Source organism: Peromyscus maniculatus, chromosome 14, assembly GCF_049852395.1.
Source record: "Peromyscus maniculatus bairdii isolate BWxNUB_F1_BW_parent chromosome 14, HU_Pman_BW_mat_3.1, whole genome shotgun sequence".
NCBI classification, from domain to species: domain Eukaryota; kingdom Metazoa; phylum Chordata; class Mammalia; order Rodentia; family Cricetidae; genus Peromyscus; species Peromyscus maniculatus.
The window spans coordinates 39485907-39498731 of NC_134865.1; positions in this window are offsets into that span (position 1 = coordinate 39485907).

Genomic DNA, 12825 nt, shown 5'->3' on the forward strand with positions numbered 1-12825 from the left:
GGACAGGCATTGGATTCCCAACACCCACATGTCAGCTCACAGTTCCAAGGAATCTATTGCCTTTCTCTGGCCTCTATGGGCACTGCGTGCACACAGTACAGAGACATACATGTAAGCAAAACACTCACATACATATAAAATTTTAAATGAAAAAAAAATCAAAAGGGGTAAAGGAATAGGTCACTTGGGTAACGATGGGTGGAGGAGGGTGAAAGTGTAGTATTTGTGGATGAAAAGTCTAGCCCAGGCTGGCACACAAGTCTGATAATTCTATACTGCTTGCACAGGTGGTCATTTCCTCAACTAGACTGAGACTTCCCTGCAACCAGAGGGTCTTGTTGATAACTCTTTTACATCCTCTTCTGTGTAACAAAGATAGTTTGTAACTAGTTTTTTGTTTGTTTGCTTGTTTTGTTTTTTGAGACAGGGTTTCTCTGTGTAGTTTTGGTGCCTGTCCTGGATCTCGCTCTGTAAACCAGACTGGTCTCGAACTCACAGAAATCCTCCTACCTCTGCCTCCCGAGTGCTGGGATTAAAGCCGTGCGCCACCACTGCCTGGCTTGTACCTAGTTTTTGTTTCTAGAATTATGTTTAGAGCATTGTAGTAACCCTGTCTCTACACCAAAACACAGGGTTTCCTGTTGGAAGCTTCCCACTTTCCCCTCAGGAGCCAAAATGGAAATGTGTAGTGGAGGAACACTGCCCCCTGCTGGGAAGTTAGTGCTAGTAGCTCCTGGCTACATTCCCACTTACAGGCTTAGCCTATTAACACCATAGCTCTTTATTATTTGATTGATCTATCACCACTGCTTAGATTATTATTTTGATAGAAATAATGTTTAAAAATAATCTAAGAAATAAATCTCGGAGGGGCTGAAGAGATGGCTCAGAGGTTAAGAGCACTGACTGCTCTTCCAGAGGACCTACGTTCAATTCCCAGCAACCACATGGTGGCTCACAAGCATCTGTAATTTGATCTGGTGCCATCTTCTGGCATGTGGGCAGAACACTGTATACATAATAAATAAACCTTAAAAAAAAAAAGAAAGAAAGAAAGAAAGAAATCTCTCAGGAAAAAGGAAATGATTAATATATGAAGTATAATAAAATCAGCAGATGCACAGAGCAATGAACTATGTAGCAATTAGTCTGAAACCACAGGGCCTGTTCTTCTGGTGTTTGTTTGTGCTCAAAATAGATAAGGGAGATTTAACCCTGGTAAGCATGTGCTGAAGTTAGGGTAGATCAATGCCAGAGATGAAGTCTTCAAACCCAAGAATACGAGACAGTTGGAGTTTGGGAGAGAGCTAGCTTAGTGGATAAAGTGCTTGCTGTGTGAGTAAGAGAATAGTTGAGATTCCCCAGCACCCATGTTAAAAGATGGTCATGGCAGCATAAGTCTGTAACCTCACACTGAATAGGTGGAGACTTAATGGTTAGCCAGTCAATGGAGAGCTCCAGGTTGAGTGAGAAACCCTGTATCAAAACATAAAATAGAGAGTAATTAAGAAAGATACCAGATATCAACCTCTGGCCTCCACATGCATGTGCACATGTCCCCCCCCTCCAATTTCTTGGGTCAAAAGGGATCCAGATAACCGTGTTGCTTAGCAATTAGAAATGTGTCTAGCATGAGAAACCAGGGCATAGACTTGTTGAAGGATCTGGGACAGATGCATTGGAGTCTGACATTTACTGATCACACAGCCTTAGATATGCTTTTAAAATTCTTTGGGATTCTTTTTCCTTTTCTATAAAGCAAGATTAATCATACCTGCCTTCCAGCTATAGTTTTAAGAGCAGTATTTTATTTAGTGTTTGTTATATAGTAGCTTTACCCATCAGAATTATAGTGGTAGCATGCCCATCAGAATTATAGGTTGCAAATGACTCCAGAGAGACCATTTCTCATTCACTTATGAACAAAAGGGATAATTCATTGATGGGCTATCCCATAATCACTGAATCAATGTGAAGATTTGAGAAGTAGGGTTGGCAAACTGGCAGAAGCCGAATGTCCTGTGAGATTTTCCACAGCAAGTTGGATAAGATGGAGAGATGGCTCAAGATTAGAGCACACACACACACACACACACACACACACACACACACACACACACACACGCATGCACGCACATCCCTGAAGACTAGAGAAAGGAAGGGAATCAAGCATCCTGTTCTATTACTCTCACCTTTTCCCCTCGTGACATGGTCTCTCACTGACTCTGGAGCTAGGCTCAAGCCAGTAAGCCTCAGTGTCCTGTCTATGTGTGTCAATAGTGCTGGGGTATGGATATGTGAGGGACCAGGCTTTTTATGTGGGTTTGGGGGATTTAAGTCATCTCTCCAACTCCTCTTTGTTCCACTCTTAATTTGTGTTTTGTTAAATACATCTGATTAGCAGAGCTTGATTTTGTGTCTACTGTAGCCACCGGAGACACAGAGAACCATTGATGGCAGTAGAACTTCATAGTGGAGTCTGCAATGAAGTCCACCAGTAGTGAGAGTGGTCCCAATATAAAACACCCAAGTGTAGGGTTAGGGAAATGATTTTGGATCCTGAACACACACGTAAAGGCCAAGTGTGGTGGCACACATATGTAATCCCAGTGCTGGGGGTGAGGTTGGCAGAGGAGACAGGCAGATCTCAGCACATTGGCCACTCAGTTCAGCCAATCAATGGGGTCTAAGTTTAGTGAGAGGCCCCATTTCAAAACAACAACAACAAAAGCAAAAAAAGGTGGAGAGCAAGAGGACACTCAAAGCCAGCCTCCAGCGTTCACACACATGCACATACATACACTATATGGAGTGGGGACAAAGTGGGAGTGGAGAGGGAAACAGTAACACATATCTGCTATAGGTAGTTATTGTGACTTGGTCTCCTTCAAGAAAAAGTGCCTTTTTCTTGTATAACTGGCAAATAGAAAAAATATTCTATATGCATATGTGCTGTGAAATTGTCACAAATAAGCCAATGAATACAGTATACCACATAGTCATTTTTCAGTATGTGAGGATGACATAGAAGGTCTACTCTCACTGAAAAAGTCAAGCATAGAGATTTGTTACCTGTAATTACCACGCTGTACTCTAGGTCTCCAGAACTCATCCAGTGACCAAGTTTGTGCTTTTTCATCAACACCTCATCACATTGCCCCATGCTGCCCTTGTAACATTAACAACCACTGTTCTATTCTACTTTCTGCTGCTTTGAATTTGACATTTAAGAATCATGTATTAATGAGATCGTACAGTGTGGGAGTCTGTGAGAGACCAGCTCCCACCTGTTGAAGGGTTCTTAGGCAGGAGGAGAGAGGGGTGAGGGAGTATTAGAAATATAGACTTAGATGGAGAGGAAGACAGAGATACAGGATAGCTTCGGGAAGGCCCTGGGTCAATACCCAGTCGCCTTGAGATTTATTCTAATGTGCTTTTTATACATTACCCAGAGGAGAAGCAAAAGACCTCCCCATTTCAAGATCAAAGCACAATGTACAGCCAAGTGTAGACCCTTCAAAACACCTGGTAACCATGCCCTTGGCCAAATTGTCCTATTACACAGCCCTGCTGGGTAAAGCAAGCTCAGATTCTCTGACCTTGAGTAAGGTTTTATTAGGGAGCCTCTGTGGGTCTCCACAAATCCCCCCTTCTTTATAATATAAAGATCTCAAGTGAGGGTACAGAGCTTAACTCTTTGCATCTCTGAATCAGCTTTCCACTAAGAACTTGCAAGTAGATGGAATAATCAGAGCTCTTGCTCCTTATGGCTGCTATACCTCCTAGTAAAAGAGTAGAGGATGATCAAGATGGAATGGCCTTTTTAAATGGGTGTAAGGTGACTACAGCAGTTTTACCTGCATCAAACCTTTTTTTAAAATCATAGAACTCCTGATGCAACTGCATCACATAAATCAGTAAACTCCTGATGCAATTGCATCAAATCTAAGGACTCCTTAGCATCACCCTACCATGGTTCATTAACATTAACAGGTTAACATTCTAGTATATTACTATACACAATTACAATTCTCACAAACTTATATCTAAAAGCAAACTCTTAATAGAAATACTTATACTTCATAAACTTTAGCAAACATCTACAAACAATTTCTTAATAGAATTTTTTGCATTTATTGCTAACAAAACATAGGATACATTAATATAGGCTAACATTATCCATACCAAAAAAAACCAAGAAAATGTTTTTGCGTTTGAGCTGCTTCACAACAGCAAAAACTTTATCCAAACTCCTACTTATTAGTACATTTTTTAAATTAAATAAACCAAGAAATATAACAACTCCCCCTCATTTCATATTTTTTGAAGCTATGTCTTGAGCCTGGGTAGAAAAAACAAAACAGTTCCATTTCTATACAAACCAGTTTGTAAGTCATCATAGTTGATTATGTGTGTGTATGTGTGTGTGTGTGTGTGTGTGTGTGTGTGTGTGTGTGTGTGTGTATGTGTAGGTGAAATCAAAACTGTCCCATTGCAATTGAACCACTCCTGTCCATTCCATTTCTTAAATCTGAAAAATTAAAAAATTCAGTTCTGATACCAATCTTAATATTCCACTGAAAGCCCAAGACCAGGGCCTGGCTCACCAGCTACCCTGAAGTCTTTGTATAGCTGTCCAAGTCATAATGACTCTGAAGCAAAAGCTCCAAATATGAAGAGACCCACAACCAAAAACTTGTTGCAGTTCCCTTGAATGCAACAACCCAGTTCAAACAAGCATCTCTGAAACTTTCACTCTTGGTTACAGTGGTACTTTATGGCCATAGCCTTCCCCTAGGAAATTTAATCCAGGCCAAAGGTGGTGTCACCACAGCTCAGCTGCTTACAGCCAGCATGAACCAGGAAGCCGTCTCTTAAAGGAGTCACACATTTGTTCACTGCCAGCAAATGGAAACTGTGGGGCTTTGGCTGCTAGTTCTGTCCCATTTCTGTTCCATCTCCAGGCTGCAAGCCCAGAGACCCCAATGTCCTGAGGCTCTCAATCATCTTGTGTCACAAGGGCTCAAGGTGCCTCCCAGTCACTATGAGCTACGGCTCTCATTCAGCACCCTGGGTCCTGGAATCCTGGAGGAAACCTAGCCACAGCCAGTCATGGCCACTGCACCCTGGCATGTTATCTGCTCTGCTGCTGGCCTTGTGTCATTTGTGTGCTGCCTTATATACAGGGCCAAATGACACCCCAGGGAAGCTCTATGGCTCTGGTTGTACCCTGTCGCTGGGAACTTGGGCTGCGTCAGTCTCAGCAGTTCCCATGCCTGCCTGCCCAGAGCCCCAGTGTCCCTGGAATGTACGGTCAGCTGGGCACACTCAGACACAGAGGCACCTGTTCCCTGACCCATTGGGTGCACACCCCGTGGGCATCTTTCTCCAGAGGTTTTGTCTCTCAAGCAGCAGCTAAGGTGCCCTGTGCACTCGCCCTCCAGCTGACTGCTTGGCTCTCCACCTGTGCTCTCCTGGGATGTCCTTTGCTCAGCTATGGCTGCTGCGGACTCTGGCTCTGGGTGACAGACCTGCTCAGGCCTCTGGGATCCGAAGTCTCTGCTGCACTCTCCAAGCTGCAGCCGCTTGTATGCCTTCTCTCACCCAGTTCATCAAGGCTGCAGAGTATAGCCTCCAGCCATGTCCTCACAAACACCCTGGCTGACTGTGTTCTTACTGAGGCCCCACCATGGCAGAAAGTGTGCAGACCCCTGTGCTCCAACTGGCTTTCTCAGCATCTGCTTGCCTGCCACCCAATGATGCCCCGTGGGTCTCATTGATGCTGATGCTAGCTCAGCTGCTGCTCCCACTGCTGCTGCTGCTGCTTGCGATGGGGGCTTCTGAAGCCACTGCTCGCTCAGACCTGCCAAGTCTGCAGTGGTTGCTCGGCTGTGGATGCTGCTTTCTGCATCTTAGGTCCTGTGCTTGGGAAGACGATTCTACCCTTAGTTTTTCTTCCTTCCTTCCTTCCTTCCTTCCTTCCTTCCTTCCTTCCTTCCTTCCTTCCTTCCTTCCTTCCTTTCTTTCTTTCTTTCTTTTTTCTTTTTCTTTTTTTTTTTGGTTTTTTGAGACAGTGTTTCTCTGTGTAGCTTTGCGCCTTTCCTGGAACTCACTTGGTAGTCCAGGCTGGCCTCGAACTCACAGAGATCCTCCTGGCTCTGCCTCCTGAGTGCTGGGATTAAAGGCATTCGTCACCACTACCTGGCTTCCTAAGTTACTTTCTATTAACTCTTCACAATATCCCTATCCCTAAAGCCTATATTTCTCAAACTTCACCTAAATTTTTATGACTTATTTATATATAACTTTAGATCTAACTTAGTAGACAGATACAGATAGATAGATAGATGATAGATAGATGATAGATAGATGATAAAGACTTGCAGCCTACTATTACCCTGTTCTATATTTACAATTTTACTCCCAAAGAAAAGAAAATCACTGCACTCCAATTAATTATCTGAGCATGCCCACTTAACCTGCAGTTTTCCTTCTCTTTATCCTCCGTACCCAAGTTCCACCTTCTGGACTATATGTGGGAGTCCAGCTCCCACCTGTCAAAGAGTTCTTTGGGGAAGAGAGGAATGAAGAAGTATTAGATGGAAATATAGGTGGAGATGACAAGAAAGACAGAGACACAGGATAGCTTTGGGAGGGCCCCAGTTGCCTCGAGATTTATTCTAATATAGTTTTTAATACACTAGCCAGGGGAGAGGCAAAAGACCTCTCCTTTTCAATGGACAGCCAAGTGTAGACCCTTCAAAACATCTGGTAACCATGCCTGTGGCTAAATCATCTCATTATGCAACTCTGCTGGGTAAAGCAGGCTCAGATTCTCGGACCTTAAGTAAGGTCTTACTAGGGAGCCTCTGTGGGCCCCCACAATAAAGTATTTGTCTTTGTGTGTGTGATTTCCTTCATTTAGCATGATGTTCTATTGTCCTATAGTCTGCATGTTGTCACAATAGGATTTCCTTCTCTTGTCTGAATAATGTTTATGTGTGTGTGTGTGTGTGTGTGTGTGTGTGTGCGCATGCCACATTTTCTTTGCCAAACAGTAATGTACAGTGAAGTTGGTTTTTTCATGGACATTAAATAATCCTGTGATGAACATGGAAATATTGATATTTCATCAGTATACTGGTCTTTCTTTTCTTTTGGTTTTCAAGCTAGGGTTTCTCTGTGTAACAGCCCAGACTTTCCTGGAACTCATTTTGTAGATCAGGCTGGCCTTAAACTCATAGAGATCCACCTGCCCCTGCCTTATAACTGCTGGGATTAAAGGCATGTGCCACTACCACCTAGCCAGTATACAGATCTTATTTCCTTTAGCTATACACCCAGCAGTTAGATTCTGGATTGCATGGTGGTTATATTTTTATTTTATCAGTAATATGTGTATCAATTTACATTCCATCCATGACATCTATGAGTTACCTTTTTTCCCACAACACTTTTTATTTTTTTGTCTTTTTATTTTTTCCCAGGTTGGTTATACAGTCCAGGACCTAGAGTCTGTTAGGCAAGGACTTGAACACTGAGCTAAATTCCTAGTTTCTCTTTTCTTTTTGATAATAGCTTTTCCAACAGGCATGAGGCTATCATGTTATATGGTCTTTATGAACCATCTCTTTACAAGTGCTCAGATAAAAGTACTTTAAGCTTTGCTGCTGGAAGGTGATTTAGAGTCTGAAAAGCCAAAAGATGGCTTATGGTAGATTACACACAGAAAGTGAAGAACCCAGGACCCTAGCAAGACCCAGAACCCAGGCCTCTACCAGTCTAGCATCCTTACAACATTTTTTGTCATCTGGAGAATGGAGATGTGGTGTTGTTTCTGCCTAGAATACTTATTTCACCCTCCTTGCTGAAACGACCTTTTTTGTTTGTTTGCTTGTTTGTATGCCAGGTACCACTTCCTCAGGAGAGCTGGCTATCCCCAACTTGATCAGTGAGACCTAATCCTCATAGATCAACATGTTTTTCCCATCACTTGTCATGGAGACATCTCATTATGGAACTATAGTCCCACTAGGCTCTAAATGTCACAAGGTCATGGGATGGTTCTAATTTAGTTCTCTTTTGCTTCCCTGATCAGTGGAGGAGTGACTAGATAGATAAGCTTGCAAACAATAAGGCACATGCAGGCGTTGTCACAGTTGTTAGCACTCGTCTTGGAACTCAGACTCCAGATAGTTGTTGGGCTGCCCAGGGCAGGCACTTCATCAATCTGGTTCTCTTTGACTTCTTCCACTCAGCTCCTTATTTTCTTTATGTCTATGCCCTTTATCTGATGTATACTTGACATTCATCCTGCTCCGTTCCTTCTATCCTGAGTCCAGTACAATCCCTTTTACTCACTCAGCTAGATCTTATTTCCTTGGCCAGCCACCGAGAGGAAAATCCACTGGTGAGCTGTTAGACAAGAACAGAGTAAATGGGATAAAGACCCTGCCACACATATTCTCCATTTGCTCTCAATCCTTCTATCTGCTGCTTTTCCCTAAGGCAAAACTTGGAGCCAGCCTGCATTTAATAGAGAACATTTGGAGAAGGAACAATATCAACAGATGTTTGTTCTGTCCGCCACTTTTCCCTGAGGAACTTGGAGCCAGCCTGGACTTAATAGAGAACATTTGGAGAAGGAACAATAGGAATGAATCTCTTAATGGGATGCTTTCAAGAAAAGAATTAAGGAAACAATTGGGTGGAGTAGAACTATTTGGGCCAAGAGTCATTTAGGAGATCCCTCAAATTCTGTGGTGTGGGCATCACTTGTTCTATCTTTGCCATAGGAAGCTTGTGTAACAGCCCTTAAAGGCCTTATAGCTGGCTTGGGTGTTTCTATTCTATGTGGATAAGAATTGTGGGTGGGCGAGAAGCTTTTCTTGTCCTGGAAATACCAGGCCTCTGAGTGCCCAAGGGTTAGAGGCTTGACAGCCAAAACCAGAGGCTTATAGTTCTTAAGAGCTAGGGTCCAATGTTGTTCCAGTCTTTGAAAGCCAGAGTGTTATGGCTCTCTGAACTCAGGTTGAAGGCTGGTTGCTTTGTACTGTGGTCACCCACTGATGCTCCACACATGTCAGCCCTTATAGTCCCCAGCTTCAGGCAGTTGTATGCAGCGGAGGCAGACAGCATACACTACAGCAGGTAGTTTTTTCTAGTGTCTCTGCTTCCATTCAGCCCTGGGTGCTGGGAGCCTCAGCCCTACAACGGCAAGTGTCAGAGGTGCTGGATTTAGGGTTTTGTCATCCTCAGTTATTAATAGCAATGTGTCTGAGAGTGCATCTCCAAGGCCTGGCATCTTTCTGGAACTCTTCCAGGCAGCACAGCCTGCACTTTCTCTTCTCTTTACACACAGCCTTTATCTTTTGTTAGCCTTTGTTCTCTTTCCTCATTCACCTTTTGCTCCTGTTACTAGTCTGTCTTTCCTGGCCACTCTCTGGCACTCTTCAGCTGCCTTTCATCATTATTGCCCCTGTCACCACTGTCTGTCGCCGTTGCCGCCGCTGCCGCTTCCATTATCATTTCTCTTTCATGTTACTCCATCACCCTGCTCTAAGGATGAAGACCAAAAGTAGACAAGAAAAGACCACTCCAGAGAAATCCTTTAATAGGCCTGAAATTTCAGCACCAGATCATCTGATTATGTAGCCAGAGGGGTGTGTGTCAAGGGTGTCTATGCCAATCACATAAATTCATGTAAACGGAGGACTGGGTTTATTCTAGATAAAGTCTAGAACAAGTCAAGTCTCCTGCTTTGGCCAGGGTGGAAATGGCTTTTAATGGCAAAAAAAATTTACTACTTGCTATTTGAAACATCTGTGTGTGGCAGTGCCTTCAGGAGCCAGGGCTGTGTTCTAGGAGCCATCAACAGTGACTTCTCTATGGCTGGCTTCCTCAACACATCTGCCGAGTTTTCAAAGCAGCTAATACTAAAACAACGATAACCTGATAGGCAAGATTAAAATCATCCTAATCCCCAACATCTTAGCTTACTTAAAGGAAATGTAACATTAAAAGGCACCATTATCAGGATGCTGAAGCACACATCTATAACCTCAGCACTGGGAGGTTGAGGAAGAAAGGTCACAAATTCAAGGCCTGCTGGGACTACATGTGAGTTTGAGGTCAGCCCAGATTACTTAATGAAACCCTGTTTCAAGAAACCAAACACCAAACAAGGGAGGATGGTGGGGGTGGGGGAAAGCATATATTAAAGACTTACTAATAACTGTGACTCAACAGCTTTTAACATTGTTCTGACAATGTGTAACTCCAGCCCAATGCCCTCTTATCTGCTCAGCACAAACAGTTAAAAATAATTGAACAGATAGCAAGCAGGACCTTCTCTGTGCTAAGTACTTGACCTCTCATATGCCCCCATTTCAGATGCTATCCTTATTCACCTACTCCTATAAATGTCACATGACCCAAATTTCCAATTTTAATGCTTTCAAAAAATCTCCCCTCTTTCTTTCTTTGTGTATGTGTGTAAATATAGTACAAGCACAAAAGTGTGTGGTGTGAGAGCCCACATATACATCAGAGGAAGATGCTGAGTGGCCCGTTCTATCACACTCTGCTTTATTTCATTCAGACAAGATTTCTCATTGAACCTGGAGCTAGGTGGTCACCAACAATTTTCAATGATCTTCCTCTTTTCATCACCCACCCTTATTAGCATAGCCATACCTGACCTTTTTTTTTTGTTTGTTTGTTTGTTTTTTGTTTTTCCAGACAGGGTTTCTCCATGTATTTTTGGTGCCTGTCCTGGATCTTGCTCTGTAGACCAGGCTGGCTTTGAACTCACAGAGATCTTCCTGGCTCTGCCTCCTGAGTGCTGGGACTAAAGGCGTGTGCCACCACCGCCCAGCCATGCCTGAATTTTTAAAAACTGATTTTTTTATTGTGTGTGTGTGTGTGTATGTGTGTGTGTGTGTGTGTGTGTGTGTGTGTGTGTGTGTGTGTGTGTGTACACTCTCAAACAGTGTTCACAGTGTGCAGAAGGAGGCATTGGCCCTCCAGGAGCTGAAATTACAGACAGTTGTGATAAACCTGATATGGGTGCTGGGAATCGAACTTGGGTCTTCTGCAAGAGCAGTACTTTCTCCTAACCACTGATCTCTCTCTTCAGTCCCCATGCCTGGCATTTTATGTGGGTTCTGGTTCTAAATTCAGGTTATCATACTTGCCCAGCAAGCACACTTATCCACTAAGCCATCTCTCTATTCAAAGTCTTGTGCTTCTAGTAACTTCTCTATTGGCTTGTCTAGCTGGCATTTCAAATTCAATGAACTCAACTCCTTACCATTCCTTAACTCTGCTCTTTCCCCTGTCCCACTGATTTTTGTTTTGGGTTTCACTCTCCAATATTCACCTAAAATAGCTCACCTTACAGTTCATTTTTCTTTTTCTTTCTTTTTTTAAAAAAATAATTTATTCATTTTTATTTTATGTGCATTGGTGTTCTGCGTGTATGCATGTCTGTGTGAGGGTGTCAGATCTTGTAGTTACAGTAAGCTATTAGCTGACATGTGGGTGCTGGGAATTGAACTCATGACCTCTGGAAGTGTTCTTAACCACTGAGCCATCTCTCCAGTGCCCACAATTCATTTTTGAGACACAAAAGACACCACTCACTGGTGAAAATGAGAAATTAGTGAAAGTCAACAGTTTTAGCCTGTTAAGTCAGAAGTATCACTAGCTAGTGAGAAACTAAGGATATAGAGTAAATCACCAAATTAATATTTTTAAAAGCCAGTCAAAAGCAAATAAAGCTACAGAGCTGTATGGTTATAGGAACTAGAACAGCCATCTAGTTGAACAGAAGATTCCAGGCAGAATTCTGATAATGGCAGAGCCAAAAGAGAAATTAAGGACTTCTTCATGGGACCTATCTGCCAGAAATACCAGCTTAGACTTTCATATGAGAGAAATTGATTCCCATGTCATTATTTTGGGAAACTGTTGTGTAATAACTGTGCCTCTATGTAAACTAAATTTGCATATTCAGTTCTACTTTGTTGGCAGAATGGCAACAGCTGTGAGGGGGATGAACACTGTTTTTATAATGAATAGTGGCAATGGTAATGGCACCATAAAAAGAGATTTTAATAGCAACGAAGGAGAGGACGAGAGTAAGGAGATCCATAATGAGAAAGAAATTCAGTTGTAATTATACTGACTGTTGGGGGGGATGTAAGGGCTTAGTCTATCCATTGATTTACAATAAACTGTCACACAAATCTTAGTAGCTAAAACAATGACAATATTTATTTTGTTCATAAATATGGCAATTGAGAGTATTTGGATTATAAAGTGTCTACAGAGAGAAGGATTAGGGAGAAAGAAGAAGAGGAGGAGGGCAGGAGAAGGAGAGGAAAGAGGAGGGAAAAGAGGGGTGATGTAGGAGAGAGGGAAAGGGAGGGTAGAAGAGAGAAGGGAGGAGAGAAGAAAGGAAGAGAGAAGGAGGAGGAGGGTGGGTCCCTAGCCTGAGAGTCATCTATTATCACTTCTGTTTCAATCTGTTGATTAGAAGAAATATTTGCCTAAGAATGGCCCATATTCAAGAGAAGGTGAAATCAAGTCTACTTTTTAATTTGAAAAGTGTTAAGTTTCGGACTTGGTTTAAATACACTACAATGAGAGTTATCCCATCAAAGATTATCATAAATAATTTAACATACAATAAACAAAGAAGGGCATTGGCCAGTATTTGGTCCTATGCCTATATATAGCTGTATGGAACCTGGAAAAGGTAGTTGCTTTTCTGAATACCTATCTGCCCATCTGTTTCATACTCTATTAGTGTATGAAAAGGAA